This window comes from Ailuropoda melanoleuca, chromosome 8 (genome assembly GCF_002007445.2).
Source record: "Ailuropoda melanoleuca isolate Jingjing chromosome 8, ASM200744v2, whole genome shotgun sequence".
Lineage (NCBI taxonomy): Eukaryota > Metazoa > Chordata > Mammalia > Carnivora > Ursidae > Ailuropoda > Ailuropoda melanoleuca.
Window position 1 is genome coordinate 36,730,265 of NC_048225.1, and position 19,826 is coordinate 36,750,090.

The window sequence follows — 19,826 nt, forward strand, 5'->3', positions numbered from 1 at the left end:
GGGGAGAAAGAGTCAGGGAAAGTGCACTGAAAGCAATGAAATAGTGCCTGGAAAACACTGAAATTCTTCCTTACCCTCGGACAATAAAGGTGCTCAGCAAGCGTCTAAATTACACAAGAGCTGAGGGAAAGAAAAGAAACGGTTGTGAGTGAACGCGGTGTTCCTGTAGCACTCATTTCTGAGAACCCACAGTAAAATACAAGGTATGATTGACAGTGCCTAGCATTCGATTAGGAAATCTGTGAGCAATAACGTTAATGAATATTTTCAGCTTCTTTGGACACAATGCAGATACAAATAAAGCACAGAAGCCCAGCGTTTCTAGAGCACCTACTGTGTGAGATAGCCAGTCCGTCATTTCCTCAACACACTCATTAGGTTGGAGATATGGTGAATTTGAAGTCATTCATTGATAGAAGAGAGAGATAATCTTGGATCAAACCATATTTCTCTGAAACACAGCACACGGTATTCAAACAACAAAACTTTTTGTGGGAGACACCAGTTCGGAGAAATAGTATTCTAGCTAGCCTTGGCTGAGGTTCCATTCTCAATAATACAGTGTGAATGTTGAAGTTGGCTGTCCCATTTTATAGAGTTTTGTGTGTTTTAGGAGATACATTAAATATTCCTTAAGTGATTCTTCATATCCTACGCTCTGATTGAAAATTCCCATCAGTCTGGCCCTCTTACTCCCCTGCTACAGCCGATCTTGGCTCTTGGGTCTCATGAGGACCCTCAGTTCCTTGAGGGTACCTCGTTCTTTCTCACCTGGAATTCTACAGCTGCCTAACTATTCTACCTGGGGCCAGAGTGACTTTCCTGAATGCAGATGACACCAAGTCCCTCCTCTTCTTCAGATTTTTCAGTTGCTCGCATAGCTTCAGGATAAGGCTGCCATCTTTGACTTGACTTTCAAGGCCGGTCTTGATCGGACTCCTGGGCCCTTGGACGTCTCCTCGACATTTCATCCCTGCTCTGATGATGATCGCCATCATCACGACAGCCAGTGTGCCCTTCATCTGTGCACCCGTCAACACTCTGTGTGCGCCTTTGCCACAGCACCCATCACTCACGTGGTAATCACCTGTTTATCTGTCTTTACTCCCGCACAAGTGCTCAGCACAGCCTTCTTATGGGCAGGGGCTGGGCCTTGTTCATACCTGTGGTCCCCATGACTGATGTTAAATGGTGAATCAGTGCATGTGTGAATGAATGATGCTTACCATTCTGTACCAAGTGTGTGTTATGTAATGATTTCAATACTAAGCCCTTTACATGCATTATCTCATTTGATTATTACAACAACCCTCTCAAGTGTGCACCATTTTTTCCCCTGTTTTACAGATGAGGAAACTCTAAGTTTAGAAAGGCGAGGTGGTTTTCTGAGTGCCCCACAACTGATAAATGGCATAGTTCTGTGAGACTCCAAAGCCAGTTTTCCTACCCAGCCCACCCAGACTGAGGAGAACAAGAGAGAGGGTGCCTTAGGGATCTTGGTGGCCTTCTTCACCCTCAGTGGGACCCACTCTCAATAAAGAAACATGAGGCTAACCTGTTCATTGGAAAAGGATCCCAAAATTACCCTCCAGCCTGGTCCATGACCCGACAGCCCAGATAAAACCCTAATCATGACAGAGCCTTGAAAACACCCAAACATACCGTTCTGCTTCATTCCTCCATTTTAGGTCCCAAACCTCCACCCACTCCATCCCTCACCCCCACTAAATTCTTTCTCATCCTCCAAATCCTCCTAGGCTATTCCTCTCTGAAGCCTTCCTTGGTTCCTGCCACACCCACCACACCTTCCCTCCCATGCCCTGGCAGTAATCACTCCCTCCTCTGTGCTTCCTCTAGACTTTGCGTGCACACTTGCCCCTGTTTATAATACTGTTTGCTTACACATCAGTTTTCTTTACTAGACTCTAAACTCCTTGACAACAGTATCTGGCTAGCCCTTGACACCTCTCACACACTACACCTGAGGTCTAAAGCTTTACTGAAAGAACCTGCAACTCAGGGACTGCTCCAGCCTCCACTTGCCACCCCTGGGACCATCGTCTCTACACTCTTCTGAGAATCTCCTCCTCCCAACATTTTTGAACCATCGACTCACCTGAGTCAGGGTTTTGGCCTCCCCCCTCCCACAGTGCTATCTTCCACTCATGCGTCTGCTCCAAGCTCTGAGGCCTGAGAGCCAATCCTGCCTCACCCTCACACCCAGGTCTGGTGCTCAGGCACTTCTGTCTGGATTGGAAGATTTAAAAGGCATCTTGTTCATCTCTGTACCATCAGTGGTTAACACAGACCAGTGGTTAGCAGCAGGCACTGAGCAAAAAGCAGTATTAACAGCTGTAGCATTTACAGCATGCCAGGCAGTGTGCCCACTTACCAAGCAGTAAGATGTATCACACCATTATACTCTAGGAGATAGCTACTTTTGTCCTTGTATTTCAGACGGAGAAACTAAAGTTTGGTAAGGTGAATAACTTGCCCAAGGTCACCTAAGTAGAAAATAGCAGAGCCAGGATTCAGAGCCTCCCCAGTCTGCATGTCTCAGAAACCTGCACCCCAGATCACCAAGCTTGAGAGATGTTAGTGGGACTGGACTGAACTGAAAGGCAAGGCAAGGGCAGCAGACCATTTCAAGGAAAGAAACATTAGCAATACACAAGAAGTTCCTTCAAACATAAACAGGACCTAAGAATTTAAAAGGAACAGAATATAGAATGCCCATGGGCAATTTGTCTACCAAACAAAAGTCCAGTGACAAAAGCATTCATTTAGCCATTTGTTGAGTATCTACCTTGTTAACTGTTCTAGTCAACTGGGAGTGAGACACGCATCATCCCTGGCCTCAACGACTTCATATTCTAGTGAGGAAGACAGACTATAAATAAGTTTTAAAATAATTAAAGGGGTGCCTGGGTGGCTCAGCTGGTTAAGCATCTGGCTCTTCATTTCAGCTCAGGTCATGATCTCAGGGTCCTGAGACCAAGTCCCCCTCGGGCTCCCTGCTCAGCAGGAAGTCTGCTTGAGATTCTCTCTCTTTCCCTCTCCCTCTGCCTCTCCCTGCCCCCCCCAAAATAATAAATAAATCTTAAAAAATAAAATATTAATTAAAATATTAACTATGTATTGTGTTGAGTTCAGTGAAGTTCAAGTTAAATTCAGTTCAGACGGTGTGGGGAGAATGTCAGGACCATACCCAGAAGGTATCTGAGGTGCTTGGGAGGTGGCCCAGCAGCTTGTTCTGAAGCACATTTATATTTTATAGGGTGGAATAGAGCATATTGAGGTTCCATCCCTAGAAGCTGTCATTTAAAAAAACCCAAAAACAAACCAAAAAAACCACAAGTTCAGACCTAAGATACACTTTGGTTGAGTTCTGTGAGGAGAGTTCATGGGCCACATCCCTGCCCAGTGGGAACTTCCACTTTCAGGCACTCATGTGTTCCTCCAGGAGGCAAGTGCCTGACAATGTCTCACTTCCAGAGACCTGAGGGAAACTCTGGTGCCGGAGAGTCAAGAGAACCAGCCTTCAATCACAGAAATACTAAAAGGAAGAGTAGAGGAAATGGACTTCCCTACACTTTCTCCTCAGACTCCTCCATCTTCCTCTTTTTCCACACAAACCAACACAGGCGGGGGAGGTGATTCAATCCCCTAATGCCTCCTTGATGTATGGATGGGTTCAGGCAGGGCTGTCCCTCAAGTGTGTGTGGCAGAGTGTTAACACCCTTCTGGCAGCCAATCTTACACAATCCCACAAAAGAATTGTCACACCTGTTAATAAGAGCAATCTGTCCTGCAGGCCCCCCTCCAGGAACTAGAACTGGAACTGGCTCTAGAGCCCTGGGAAAACCATGTAAGAACAAGTCCTAGAGCCTGTGGAGACATCTGGTCAACCCCATGCACAAGCCAGAATGTGGAGACTTCTCAGAGAGGTAGGACGAGACCACAGACCAAGGCCCATGTAGATTCCTGTCCGGGCTCAAGAGACCCCGTCCACATAGCACTGCTAAGCACAGTCAGTCTCAGACACCAGAGGAAAATCACCTTTGAGGAAGTCTTTCTAAAATGAGGAACCTCCTAAGGGCCAGCGCTCAGAGCAAGGGCTCCATTGTCAGGTCTAAGGACAGTATTACGTTCAGGTCTCTTCCCAACTCCTCTGTGTGTGTGTGTGTGTGTGTGTGTGTGTGTGTGTGTGTGTGTGTGTTTGGAGGGGAGGGGAGTGATCTGGCCATTGTGGTCCAGACACAGAGTCTTCCCACAGCACCCCTTCAGTGACACTTCTAGGCCCTTTAGGATGATTCATTCAAAGAGAGAAACCAAAGCAAAGAGCTAAAAGAGACCCACCCCTGTCTCTTTCCATATCAGGGATTACTTTGCATCATCTCTGTGATATCCTCACCATGCCTTGCTGTCCTCCATGCTCAAATTTCATGGCCAGCTCTGTTGTAACTTGGATACATGGCATGCGATCATAACTTCTAAACCCAGTCTCTAAATATTCTTGAGACTCCCTGTGTGCACAATTCATAAACAAAGAAGGCAATGGTCTAACAATTATCTGGGTGATCAGGAACAGTCAGATTCCATTGCAATGAAATTCTAAGGATTCTTTTGTGGGACCTAGAATTTTTTGTGTGTATTCAATACTCCCTTAAAATAAGTGGGTCCTCCCTGAGCCTTAAGGCTTGTTTTGTAATAATCTTGATTGTAATAGCCTTCCTTGATTTATACCAGTGGAGAAAGCTACATTTCCCTTAATCATTAGTGACCAAAGAAGAGGTCTTAGAGACCTAGAATTCTCTTGTCTGAGGCCCCAGGATTTGAGAGTGGTATCTGTGTGAAGGCATTTGGCAAATCAAGATGGTATATAGGATTGGTTAGCTGAAGGTCAATCCAGACTCTAGATCCCCCATTTTTAGGAGATGGAAAAGCCCTTCTACCTTCACCTACCCTTCTATGGTTCTTCCAGTAATGGCTCAGTAAGGGCTGTCCTTAGTACATCCCTGGTGCCCTGCCCTATGGAGTGTAGAGGAGCAGGGCAGGGCACTCAGAAAGGGATTTATCAACTTTCCAACATGTTTTCTGGGAAGATAGCAGGCTGCTCATCTCAACACTTCTGAAAAATCCCACCTGAGGAGCAGAGCTCTTCAGGAAGCCCTGATATATGGCATCAAAGATGCTGGTTAACTGTAGCAAATTCCTGTGGGTGACTGCAGGAAGTGAATTCCCATCAGAAAGGAGGGCCCTGGCTCCAGGTGGGGCCTATTACTTGAGACCTCCCTGGGACATAGATTCCCAGGAGAAATGCCTCTGACGATCAAAGCACCTAGTGATTCTGTGGAGATCATTACAGGTAGGGCTTCAGCTCCCAGGTTTGGGCACGTAGGCACATGTAAAGTGGATTCTGGAGCACAGCCAAGGCTCTCTGCTCTGGTCTCATCAGTGATGCTCAACTTCCAGCATCAGAGCTTCCTGATATTGGCTTAAGACTAATACTGTAAAAGTGCAAATATGTCTCATGGTATTGGTCTCACTGGTTGAGGTGGCCTTCAATGAATGAGTTTATTAGATCCTTTCCCATGAATAGGTTTAGGTTGGGAGGAAGAAGAGAGGGGGCACGAGGCACCTGGTCTTCCAGGAAGAGGTCCAGTAAGTCAGAAGGAACCCAAGTGACCATCTGGTTCAAAAGTTCCAACTCAAAGCCCACAGGCCAAATCCAGCCTGTGTTGTTGGTCTAGAATAGTGCCTAATACAAACTTTGAATTTTATTTCCTTTAAGTAGGATATGAGCCCTCCACTTCATTGTGGATCCCACCATGCCTCGCTGTCTTGCTTCAGTTTACCTCATTTGTTCAGGACACCTAGCCCAAAAATATGTGTGTTTGTGACCCTGAATTCTGGTACAAGTTTCCACTCAATGTAAAGTCCTTTTGACAGCATCATGCAGTCTGTCTTTATTCACTTTTTCACACACTTATTCAAACTTTATGTACTGAGCACCTATTTCAGGCAGGCTTATGAATGCATAGTAATTTAGAGCATGAAGAATCCTTGGAGATGTTCTAGTCTTACCACTTCATTTCACAGGTGGTGCAACTGAGGCCCAGAGAGCTGCATGACTCATGTAACACCACAAAGCTACTCTGAGGCAGAGCTAAATTTAGTAAGAAGCTGGGTGGGCAGAGGGGGCTGCTGTCTCTCTTGAGTGCCAAATACACTTCGATTATGACGCTCCCCTAATATGCTTAGTTCGATGATTCTTAAAGTGTAGTCCAGGGGTCTCTGGGGTCCCCGAGAGCCTTTTAGGCATCTGTGAGGTCAAAATTCTTTCTATAATGAAACAAAACCATCATTTGGTTTCATTACTCTCATTCTCTCACGTATGTATGGAAGTTTCTAGAGGTGTGTGATGTGTAATATAACAACAGATTGAAGGCAGAAGCATATATGAGAATATCAACCTGTCACTGAACAGGTTAGCCTAACTGTATAACTATGCCACCATTCTCACTAAATATTTGTTTGGAAAATACATTTTTATTTAAAAATATGTTATTTATATCAACATTTAACATGTTTTATGTTAACATGTATTGTTATTCATTTAAAATATGTTAATAAACAGGTTTTAAATTTCTCCGTTTTAATTTCTAATGTGGTAAATATCAATAGACTTAAGTCACATCAACTATACTTTTGGGGGGGTCTTCAATAATTTTTAAGATTATAAAAAAGTCCTGAATTCAAAAAGTTTGAGGACTGATAATTTATTCTGATAAACCTAGCCAAGGAAATTATAGTACTTGAATTTTTCCAACAGGCATATGGTCATGTAAAAGTTGTATAATTATTTTTTAAAAAGGAAAAAATTGAATGGGATTCATTCTTGCTTCTTAGAAATGAAAAATGGTGCCTTGCTATGTGGTAGGCCCTGCGTTACTTCAAGGATTGGTCTGACTTGAGCTATTCCATCACCAAAGACTGGATGGAATAACCCCGGTCCTGTGGTGATTAAAGTATGAAATGAGGGCCAGTGTTGCCAGGATTTACATCTCAACCCCCACACCCTCTCCTCCTACTTTTGTCTTAGCTACAAGTACTGCCATCACAAGGGGCCTGGGCCAAAAGCCTGGGTTCCTCTCCCACTCTCCTCTCACTTTCTGCCACACTCACCACTGCTGTCTCCTTCAACAGCTCTGGTACCTTTCCTCTTCACTGCAAGAGGAGTTGAGAAAGCCACTACACTATGCAGAGATGGCTTCTGTCTTGCTGATCTCCCACCACTCTTGTCCCCTCCATGGTGGCTCCTCTCTGCCTCCAGATTAAGCTTCAGTTACATGAATCTGATCACGATCCATCCTGCTCCACCTTCTTCAAGGCCCTTGGTAATCTGGTCCCTGAGGGCCAACCAGCCTCACAGTCTCACACACTCTTGCCAACTTTACTTTTCACCAAGGAGAATTGTCTATATGTCTGCAAACCTACCATGTGCAGTAGGGTTTCAGGGCCTTTCCACCTGGGGTTGGAGTTCCCTCAGCCTGGAATACACTTCCTTTCTGCTTATCTACCTGACCAACTCCATTCCTCAAGCCTCAGCTCAAGAACTCCCTTCCAGGGCACCTGGGTGACTCAGCTGGTTAAGCTTTGCCTTTGGCTCAGGTCATGATCTCAGGGTTGTGGGATCGAGGCCCCCATTGGGCTCCCTGCTTCTCCCTCCTCCTCTGCAAATAAATAAATAAATCTTAAAACAAAAAACAAAAAGCACCTCCCTTCCTCTGGAGGAAACCCTAGCTCCTGAAAAGGCCCCATACAAAGTTAATAATACAGTAAGGATTTGTTAAAATGAGTGAATCCTTCATTCGGAAAAATGTGTACTGTCTGCTAAATTTCCCTGCCTTATTGAGTATAGCATAACCGAGCTGATAATTGCCAATTTGCAGGGTCAGTGGTCTTTTCTCTGGACGCCAGCCCTCATTGTGCACGCCGCAGGGTAGAGACAGTGAGTTGGAATGAAAGTCCATCGACCTCAGGGCTTGACCCAGAAGTTGGTTTTCTCTTATTATATCTTAATATCAACTGTTTTCTTGTCTTCTGCTTATTTCTCCTTAAAACGGAATCACAGGGTGAGATCAAGATGATTTGTGTTTCTAAAAAGGTGGATGGGGATTAAAGAGTACACTTAACCATGATGAGCACTGAGTAATGTATAAAATTGTTGAATCACAATATCGTACACTGGAAACTAATATACCACTGTATGTTAACTATACCTAGGAGTTAAAATGGAAAACTTAATAAAACATAGAAAAAACCTTTAAAAAAAGATGATTTGTAGGTTAATAAATTGAATTCTGGTTAATTGGTTCTGTCACTTTAAGGTTTAATAATATAATACTTATGAAGCTTTTATCTAGTGTAAATAATTCAAGGATATTATTCTTACCACTTTCTCATTTAAAACAGTACTTTGTAACATTAATTTGGGCAGCATCTTTCTTATAGTGTCAACATGAAATGGGATGGGTTGTCACAGAGCCTTTTGCCTAATTAAAACAACCTGTGATCTCTATTTCTTTTTAATAGAGACAACTTTATAGAAAGAAGAGAATCTGTTGAAAAAACCCTTTTCAAGCACATAAAACCCTTGTCACGTGGTAGTGAACAATAAATGCTAGTTCTTCTCCCTTCCACCATTAAAGTCAAATTTGACCAAACCAAGTCCAAAGTTTTCAGCATGCACAGAAAGCCCTACTGTTTTGACCCCGCCCACATCTGAAACCTGCTACTCTCCCCATGCAACTCCGCCTTCCAGCAACCTGCCTTGCCCATGGTCCCCCAGATACACCATGCCACACTGCCTCTCCTCTATGGCTTTATTCACTCAGTTTCCTTGCTGGGAATGCCCTTGCCCCATCTGTCTCCCTCCTGTCCTATCAGACTCAAAGCAGGTATCACCCTCTCTGGAAACACTTCTGGTCCTCCCCAGCTTGCGTTAGTTGGTCTACCTTGAAGCTCCAGCCCAACCTTAGGCTGACTTCTCAGATCTCTATTACCTTGGGCACAGGACCTGACCTCTCTTATCTCAGTTTCCTCGTCTGTAAAATGAGTAATGGTTTCCACCTGGAACATACTAATTACCCACTAAGTGCTAGCTGTTATATTTGTTTTGGTATACTTACCATAATGAAAATATCTGTGCACTTATCTGGGTATCTATGACTTTTTTTTCTCTGTCTCTGAGAACCTAACATACCTCCTAGCAAGTGTTCTGTAAACTGAACTAACACTTGATATCACTTGAAATTCTAATATCTATCAATGTACATATAAAGCTCTATAACATAGTAGTCAGCAGAGACAATAGTCCACGTTCTGATCTTTCACTTTACATCATCCATGCTTTTGTCATTTTTTTTTTTTTATGGAGCCAGTGCTGGGCTTGAACTCAAGACCCTGAGATCAAGACCTGAGTGGAGATCAAGAGCAGGATGCTTAACCAACTGAGCCACCCAGGCGCCCATGTTTTTGCCGTTTGTAACAGCTATGTACATGTCTATTGATTTCCCTTTATATTTTTATAATTGAGTTGGTTACAAACATCTTTAGCATGCAACAATAAGTGTTTCCCCGTGGCAGCAAGCAGTTATTTGGTCAAAATTTACAAACACCTTTACAACCCTTGAGGGGGATCACTACACTGATCTCCAAAGAGGCTGAGCTAATATACAATTTCTCATGAAACTATTTCTTCCCAGACTTATCATCATCAGATGTTATCACTAGTTTTGTTACTTTAATGGGGATGTAATTGTATCTCTGAGTTGTTTTTATTTGCCTGTTTTTAATCACTAGCAAGGATGGACATTTTAGAGTGTGATAAGATACTATGTCTTTTCCATCAGCAACAAAACAGCTATTCATTCTTTACTACATTCAAAGTGGAATCCAAATGGTAACCTTATATATTTCTTTTTTTAAAGATTTTATTTATTTGAGAGAGAGAGAGAGAGAGAGAGAGAGCACAAGCAGGGGGAGGGGCAGAGGGAGAAGCAGACTGCCCGCTGAGCAGGGAGCCCAACCTGGGGTTCCATCCGAGGACCCTGAGATCATGACCTGAGCTGAAGGCTGACACTTGACTGACTGAGCCATCCAGGTGCCTCATGATATATTTCCATAAAATTTTTCACTTCTTCAGATATACAATTTCCCATGCCTTTTCTTTTTAACATATTTACAACATCTTCTGCTACCACAGAATTTTGTGCATGAACAATGCCCCACAATGCCGGTGATACTGACATTCAAGCTGTCCCATGACAGTCTTTGATAGTATTCAATTATGCTAATTTTTTAATTTCAAGCTCCTTTGTTTGGCAGGTTGTTTTTAAATAGTTTTTGTTGTTGTTTTGTGTTTTTGTTTTTTTTTTTACTTATTGAAGGTCTATTCTATGGTATAGCTTCCGGTTTATTCTCTTCCCTACTGAGATCCAGTTTCTACAAAGCATATTGAATAGTGATTCTTTTCCCTGCTGAGATACTGTTTCTGGCATGTTACAAAATTCTATACAATTTTGAATTTCTGAAATTTCTGTTCTATTGCACTGATGAATCTTTTAAATTGCAAGTTATATGGTTTCAATCACTGTTACTGTTTTTATTAAGTTTTAAATTTTAATTCCAGTATAGTTATCAACAGTGTTATCTTTGTTTCAGGTGTACGATATAGTGATTCATCAGGCCTATACATGACTCAGTGCTCACCATTATAAGTGTCCACTTAACCCCCTTCACCTATTTCACCCATCACCTCTGGTAGCCCATCAGTTCTCTCTAGTTAAGAGTCTGTTTCTTGGGGCGCCTGGGTGGCACAGCGGTTAAGCGTCTGCCTTCAGCTCAGGGCGTGATCCTAGCGTTATGGGATCGAGCCCCACATCAGGCTCTCCGCTATGAGCCTGCTTCTTCCTCTCCCACTCCCCCTGCTTGTGTTCCCTCTCTTGCTGGCTGTCTCTATCTCTGTTGAATGAATAAATAAATAAATAAATAAATCTTTAAAAAAAAAAGGAGTCTGTTTCTTAGTTTGTCTCTCTCTTTTTCCCCCTTTTGTTTGTTTTGTTTCTTAAATTTCATACATACAAGTGAAATTATATGGTATTTGTCTTTCTCTGACTGACTTATTTTGCTTAGCATTATACTCTCTAGCTCCAATCATGTCATTGCAAATGGCAAGATTTCATTCTTTTTATCACTGAGTAATATTCCACTGTGTATACCACATCTTCTTTATCCATTCATCAATTGATGGACACTTGGGCTGCTTCCATATCTTGGCTATTGTAAATAATACTGCAGTAAGCATTGGGGTGCATGTATTCCTTTGAATTAGTGTTTTTGTATTCTTTGGGTAAATACCCAGTAGTGTGGTTACTGGATCACAGGGTAGCTCTATTATTAAATTTTTGAGGAAATTCCATACTCTTTTCCCCAGTGGCTGTACCAATTTGCACTCCTACCAATACTGTACAAGGGTTTTTATTTCTCCACATCCTCTCCAACACCTGTTGTTTCTTGTGTTGTTGAGTTTAACCATTCTGACAGGTATGAGGTGATATCTCATTATAGTTCTGATTTGCATTTCCCTAATGATGAGTGATAAGAGATGATCTTTTCATGTGTCTGTCGGCCGTCTGTAGGTCTTCTTCGGAAAAATGTCTGTTCATGTCTTCTGCCCATTTTTAATTTAGATTATTTGGTTTTGGGGTATTGAATTATATCAGTTCTTTATATATGTTGGATACTAACCCTTTATCAGAGATGTCAGTTTGCAAATATCTTCTCCCATTCCATAGGTTGTCTTTTAGTTTTGTTGATTGTTTCCTTTGCTGTGCAGAAGCTTTTCATTTTTTTTATTTAATATTTTTTATTATGTTAGTCACCATACAGTACATCCCTAGTTTTTGATGTAAAGTTCCATCATTTTGATGTAGTCCCAATAGTTTATTTTTGCTTTTGTTTTCTTTGCCTCAGGAGACATACCTAGAAAAATGTTGCTATGGCTGATGTCAGAGAGAATAAGTGTGTTCTCTTCTAGGATTTTGATGGTTTCCTGTTTCACATTTAGGTCTTTGATCCATTTTGAGTTCATTTTTGTATATGGTGAAAGAAAGTGGTCCAGTTTCATTCTTTTGCATGTAGCTGTCCAGTTTTCCCAACACCATTTGTTGAAGAGACTGTCTTTTTCCCCATTGCAGATTCTTTCCCCTGCTTTGTTGATGATTAATTGGCCATATAGTTGTGGGTTCATTTCTGGGTTTTCCATTCTGTTCCATTGATCTATGTGCCTATTTTTATTCCAGTACCATATTGTTTTGACTGCTACAGCTTTGTAGTACAACTTGAAATCTGGAATTGTGATGTCTCCAGCTTTGCTTTCCTTTTTCAAGATTTTTTGGGTATTTGGAGTCTTCTGTGGTTTCCTACAAATTTTAGGATTGTTTGTTCTAGTTCTGTGAAAAATGTTGGTATTTTGATAGAGATTACATTAAATCTGTAGATTGCTTTGGATAGTATGGACATTTTAACAATATTTTTTCCTCCAATCCATGAGCAGGGACTATCTTTCCACTTGTTTGTGTCATCGTCAGTATCTTTCATCAATGTTTTATAGTTTTCAGAGTGTAGGTCTTTCACCTGCTTGGTTATGTTTATCCCTAGGTAGTTAATTTTCTTTGGTGCAATTGTATATGGGATTGCTTTCTTACTTCTCTTTCTGTTGCTTCATTATTAGTATATAAAAATGCCATGGATTTCTGTATTGTGATTTTGTGTCTTGCAACTTACTGAATTCACTTACCAGTTCTAGAAGTTTTTTGATGAAGTCTTTAGGATTTTCTATATATAGTATCATGTCATCTGCAAATAGTGAAAGTTTTATTTCTTCCTTAACAATATGGATGCCTTTTATTCCTTCCACTTGTCTAATCACTATGGCTTGGACTTCCAGTACTATGTTAAATAATAGTGGTGAGAGTGGGCATCCCTGTCTTGTTTCTGATGTTGGGGAAATGCTCTCATTTTTTCCTCGTTGAGTATGATGTTATCTGTGGGTTTTTCATATAAGGCCTTTATTATGTTGAGGTATGTTCCCTCTAATCTTACCTTGTTGAGAGTTCTTATAATGAATGGATGTTATCCTTTGTCAAATGCTTTTTCTGCATCTGTGAAATGGTCATGTGGTTTTTATCCCTTCTTTTATTGATGTGATGTAGCATATTGATTGACTTGCAAATATTGAGCCACACTTGCATCCCAGGGATAAATCCCAGTTGATCATGATGAATGATTTTTTTCAATGTATCATTGGATTCAGTTAGCTAATATTTTGTTGAGGATTTCTGCATCTATGTTCATCAGAGATATTGGCCTGTAGTTCTTTTTTGTAGTGTTTTTATCTGGTTTTGGCGTCAGGCTAATACTGGCTTCATAAAACAAATTAGGAAGTTTTCCTTCCTTTTCTATTTTGTGGGACTATGTTAAGAAGAATAGATATTAAATCTTTTTTAAATGTTTGGTAGAATTCACCTGTGAAGCCATCTAGCCATAGACTTTCATGTTCTGGGAGTTTTTCAATTTCTGATTCAATTTCACTGCTGGTAATCAGTCTGTTCAAATTTTCTATTTTTTCCTGTTTCAGTTTTGTGAGGTTATATGTTTCTAGGAATTTATCTATTTCTTCTAGATTGACCAATTTGTTGGCATATAATTTTTCATGATATTCTTTTATAATCTTTTGTATTCTGTAGTGTTGGTTATTTCTCCTCTTTCATTTCTTATTTTATCTATTTGAGTCCTCTCTCTTTCTCTCTCTCATTTTTTTTTATGAGTCTGGTGAAAGGTTTATTGATTTTATTCATCTTTTCAAAGAACCAGATCTTGGTTTCATTGATCTGTTCTATTGTTGCTTTAGTTTCTATTTTGTTTATTTCCAATCACTGTTACTTTGTAACATGCTGTACAGTCTATCAGGATGAGAGGAATGTTATTACCCATCTAAAATGGTTTTGATGTTTTTGCCCTCATTTCTTCCTCAGAGGTGGAGAAGTGAGAACAACAAGAGCCAGAACGATCAGGGAACCTTACCTTTCTTCCCCATCTGCAGAATTTGGATGGCTGTAATGGTATACAGCAGACCTCAGCAACTGGCTGTCCTACCTGGCCTACGGCCTTGTTTTGTTCGGAGGACAAGGGTAACATGGAGTTAGTGTTTCAGGGTGTTACAGAGTTTCATCTTGGGATGATGAAAGGTCCTGGAAATGGACAGTTGTGCTGGTTGTACAATGTGAGTATACTTAATGCCACTTAATTGTACAACTAAAAATGTTAGAATGGTGGAGTGCTGGGTGGCTCAGTCAGTTAAGCATCTGACTTTTGATTTCAGCTCAGGGCATGATCTCAGGGTCTTGAGATCAAGCCCTGGGTTGGGCTCAGGGCTCAGCACTCAGCTGGGAGTCTGCTTCTCTCCCTCTTCCTCTCCCTCTGGCCCTCCCCCTGCTCATTCATGTGCACAGGCACGCATGCACACACACACTCTCTCTCTCTCTCTAAAAATAAATAAACACACATAACTAATGAATCATTGAACACCACATCAAAAACTAATGATGTGCTATATGTTGGCTAATTGAACATAATAATTAAAAATAAAATAATAAAAATAAAATAAATAAAATCTTTTAAAATACGTTAAAATGGTAAGTTTTATGTTATGTATATTTTACCACAAGAAAAAATGTTTAAAGGAATAATAAACATAAGGAATAAGGAATGATTTGAAAAATATTTCTGATCTAAAAAAGCATAAAGTAAAATTATATCTATACTGTCACTAAAAGAATGTAAAATTTATACAAGTGAAAAAGGATAAGAAACGATCATGGATAATTAAAAGTATGATATTTTAGGTCCATGGGGTTATGTATGAATATCTTCTTTCTTTTATTTATAATTTTAATAATGTTGGCACAATGTTTTTAATTTCATTTAACATAACTGGGTAGTGAGTGACTATCTTCTCCCTCCCCTCCCCTAAATGCTGAATTTGAATAAAGGAATGTATATAGATAAGCTTAAAAGTACATAGAAACACCTCCTTCAGACATGAGGGCTCAAGGAACAAGTCAGTCTGGAAATGCTTGAAGAGTAACGGAAAAAAAATTCTCACTTGGATAAGTCCCTGCTCTAGTCTCACTGTTGAGCTCTGCCTAATAGAATGGCTTTCTATAACTCTTCTTTACTTGTTACTTGCCAGAGGGTACTAAAAATGCATCTTTTCAAATTACTTACTGTATCAGGAGCAGAATCAATTAATATGAATGCCTCTAGAGGTCATGGTATTTGTGACCCTAGATCCTTCCTTGGGTTACTTGTGCAGGGCAGGGTGCAAAGTAGCTATAGCATATTATAGTTCAAGGAACGAAGTGAACCTTATTTGATCACTTAGTACTGACCACATGCCAGACTCTGGACTAGACATGTAGGTGAGTATTTTAGCTTACTCTCAGAGCAAGGTGGTGAGACAGGTATCTTTATTTCTATTTCAAAGGTGACAGACTTGAGGTTTAAAGGATTGAGGAACTTGCTAGTGGCTTACATTTCTGGCAATAAGAAGAAAGAGGTAAACTACATGAACGTCCTCCACTCTCATACCCTGGAAACACTGGATATACTTATGACCAAACAGATAACATTTTAAATGCATAGATGAATTCACAAGAAAAAGGAAGAAATATATAAACATCAACAACAAGGGAAAGTCATAAAGGAGAGTAGTGAGAATAGCAAGTAGTGAGAACAGAGCCTGTGGCATCCTGAAAAAAATGCTAGAACCCAATAACTTAGACACTTGGATTTTACCACCTTGTGAGAACTGAAAATGAGTTCTTGGTCCTGCAAAGAACAGAAGTTAGAACTGAGGCCCATACACACAGCCAGGATCATCTACAAGCATAATGTTCAGTAAAAAGGTGAACTGGGGGCAGAAAATACATTCACCAGCACCGAATGACAACAAAGAATGTCCCAGGTTTTGCTTGGAATCTAAGTGAGGGAAAAAAAAAAGAAAAGAAAATAGTTTTAGTTGAGAATATGAAAACTTGGGGCTTTATTTCATGAGGATTTATATTTCATTTTCCCTTGGTTACTTCCTTTTGGTTATTCTTATGGTCCCAGAGCACTCAGGTCAAGGAATTCTTCTAATAATTGATCCCAAGCCAGTGATACCTCACTTAATTCTGAGAGAATTAAATGGAAAACTTCTCTGGCAAGAGGACAATCCAGGCCACAAGGATTTCTCTCAGGAAAAACAAGCAAGTCTCAACAGTGATGAACTCACCATCAAAATTTTTAAAAATACATAAGGTGAATGGAACTAGAGTGCATTATGTTAAGTGAAATAAGTCAGAGAAAGACAAATATATGATTTCACTCATATGTGGAAGTTAAGAAACAAACAGATGAACATATTGGAAAGGGAGAAAAAAGAGTGAGGGAAACAAACCTTAAGAGACTCTTAACTACAGAAAACAAACTGAGGGTTGCGGGAGGGAGGTGGGTGGGAGATGGGCTAAAGGGTGATAGGGATTAAGGAAGGCACTTGTGAGGAGCATTGGGTGTGATATGTAAATGATGAATCACCAAATTCTACTTCTAAACCAATATTGCACTGTATGTTAACTAACTAGAATTTAAATAAAAATTTGAAGAAAAAAATAATTTTTAGTATGCCAGGTAATTTCCAATAAAAACGTATTTGTAGGGGTGAGTGGGTGGTTCAAGCAGTTAAGCATTTGACTCTTGATTTTGGCTTAGCTCATGATCTCAAAGTCGTGAGATGGAGCCCCCCTTCAGGCTCTGTGCTGGGCTGGAGCATCCTTAAGATTCTCTCTCTCCTTCTCCCTCTGCCCCTCCACCCTCCATTCTTACATGCAATCCCACACTCTCCCTCTCTCAAAAAAAATAAAATAATAGGGACATCTGGATGGCACAGTTGGTTGAGCAGCTGACTCTTGGTTTCTACTCAGGTCATGATCTCAGGGTCATGGGATTGAGCCCTGTGTCGGGCTCTACACTCAGCGTGGAGTCTGCTTGAAGATTCTCTCCCTCTGCCTCTCCCCTGCTCTCTAAGATAAATGAATAAATATTGTACCAAAAAATAATAAAAAATAAAAACACATGAGGAAAAAAATCACTGTGGGCACGAGTTAGCAGACACAGTAAACATCAGGATTCGAGCCCTAAGAACTTGAGACAATGGAATTGAAATCTAAGAGATATGACATAAGTATATTTAAATTAATGAATGAAGAAATAAACCCAAAGAAAATGGTATCACTATGAGAAACAATGGGTAGATATTTTAAAATAGAATTTCTAGAAATAAAAATAGTCATTGAAATTGCAAATAGTGGATGGGCCAAATAGCTTATTAGACACCTGAAGACAGAACAAGTCAACTGGATGATAGATATGAATCCACCCCCTGGGAGGGGCCATTGCTTGTGCACAATTATTCTCCTACTGAGGCCCCAGGCTGACCATGGGGCCTGACAATCACCACCAAGCCTGTGTGAAAATCCACGGACAATTCCACATACCTTGTCAATGAGAAGAACCAACTTGGCCCCAGTTTGGAGCTATTTGATTACTGGAGAACATTTTGATATTGCACTAGGAGTTTTGCTCTAGTTGGGATCACTGATTTATTGGGTGGATTTATCGCTTGAAATTGGGACACTTGTTAATCATCTTTGGAAAATATTCTTGGTCCACTTGCTGATGAAATCCCTATCAGCATCCTCCACGTTAGCTTGACCTATGCAGATCTTACTACAGTTTCACTTGTTTATACGATAATTTCAAAGATGTAATATTGGTTCCTACCATTTTTATGTCATATATTGAATTCTTCCAACACTGAGAACAGTTGCTAAGTATTTCAATTTTTGCTGTGTCACCACTAAATTAAAACCAACATGCACCAGCAATGTAAGCATAGCAGTCCAGTTAATCTTGGCGGTTTCTTTGGCAGCTCTGGTTTTCAATTATGCTGACAGTATTTATCTTCAGATACTGTGGTGATTCATAGTTTGCAGCCCAGCTGCATCAGCTTAGTTACTATCATTACGCTCAGAATGCTGGTCAGGGGAAAAAAATGTAGATGAAAGTCATCCATCATCATTAGGAAAGAAATGGTATGCACCACTGGCACCAGGGCCACTTGGAAGTCTACAGCAATTTCTCATTTTGGTGTTCAGCCTGAAAAAGGACCTGTCAGAAAAAAACTGTCATCAAAATTGAAGTACTGCACATTGAAAACAAGCTTTATCATGAAGATATGCAGAATTTCCAATGTATTTTTTAAATATTTTATTTCTTTCTTTGAGAGAGAGCATGAGAGGGAGAGAGAGATCACAAGCAGGGGAGAGAGGAAGAAGGAGAAGCAGACTCCCTGCTGAGCGGGGAGACCCATGTGGAACTTGATCCCAGGACCCTGGGACCATGACCTGAGTGAAAGGTAGATGCTTAACCAACTGAGCCATCCAGGAGCTCCCAATAGATTTTTAAATGCAAATAGAACTTAGCATAGCATTTTATTTTAGAGTTCTTGATTAGTTTACAAAATAACAATTATTCCAGTTACTAGCAATCATTTTTAAATACATTAAAAAAGATAGTCCAGAACATGGAAACTGAAATCATCACCTCTTTTAAAATAGAATTTAGATTCGTCACAAAGCACTAGGGAGTTTTGTGTGTTTAAATACATATCTTATGCAATCTGGCTGAAGAGTTTTGCATTTGATTTTTAGATTTGTGGTCGTTAATATTTCATGTGGTTAATATCTAATCTAATATCTAATGATGACAGAATAAAGGAAGGTTAGCTATAGATAAAGAAAAGTTGTAAGGAGATTTAAAATGCAGGACATTTTGAAAATAATAAATAAGATCAAACACAAAATAGAAGCTGCTGAAGTTTACATTCAAAAATGTCTTCCAACTCTCAGGTGCCTAATGGTTTATGTATTGGAATAACAAATAACACAGGCGGCTGGAATATTACAGGATGTCCATTACCCTTTGCTGTTTAGAAGGTGGTGATTTACATCATGCTTTTACATTGTGACTCTTACATAGTGATGTTTGCATTACATTGGAATTCGTACCCCTGTGATATGAAAATAATATGAAGTTATATATTTTTAAAGGGTTTTTTCAGTTTTTAAAATTTTATTTAAATTCAATTAATCTACATATAGCATATAATTAGGTTCAGAGGTAGAGTTCAGTGTTTCATCCGTTGTATGTAACACCCAGTGCTCATTACATTATGTGCCCTCCTGGATGCCTGTCGCCGTATTTTAAGGGTAGCTGTTAAAAGAATAGAAATAGAAATAGGAGGAGCAATAGGGGAGGGGAAGGAAATGAAGAAAGCTTGATTTATCTAATAGGAGGCAAAAAAAAGAGCAGAAAATAAACTCAAAATAAACATAGAAATGGGAAAGAATAAAGCAAGATAGTAGAAATCTACATATATCAATAAAAATAAATATAAGAAGGCTAAATTTAGCAGTTATAAGAGAATCCCAAAATATTTTAGAATTAAAATATTGTTAAATATTATACAGCAGCTAAAATTAATGAACCAAATGTGTCAATAAGGATAAAGCTCCAAACATAATGTTGAGTGGTAAAAAAGAGGTAAAAGAATATTGCAATATTATAGCATTTATGTATATTTTTAAATACCTCAATTA

At 40.0% G+C, this 19,826-nt stretch overlaps 1 pseudogene; it reads left to right on the forward strand.

Moving 5' to 3' along the window:
- Positions 1-3,912: 3,912 nt before the first annotated feature.
- On the forward strand, positions 3,913-18,180 carry LOC100469712 (annotated as a pseudogene).
- The last annotated feature ends 1,646 nt before the right edge of the window (positions 18,181-19,826 follow it).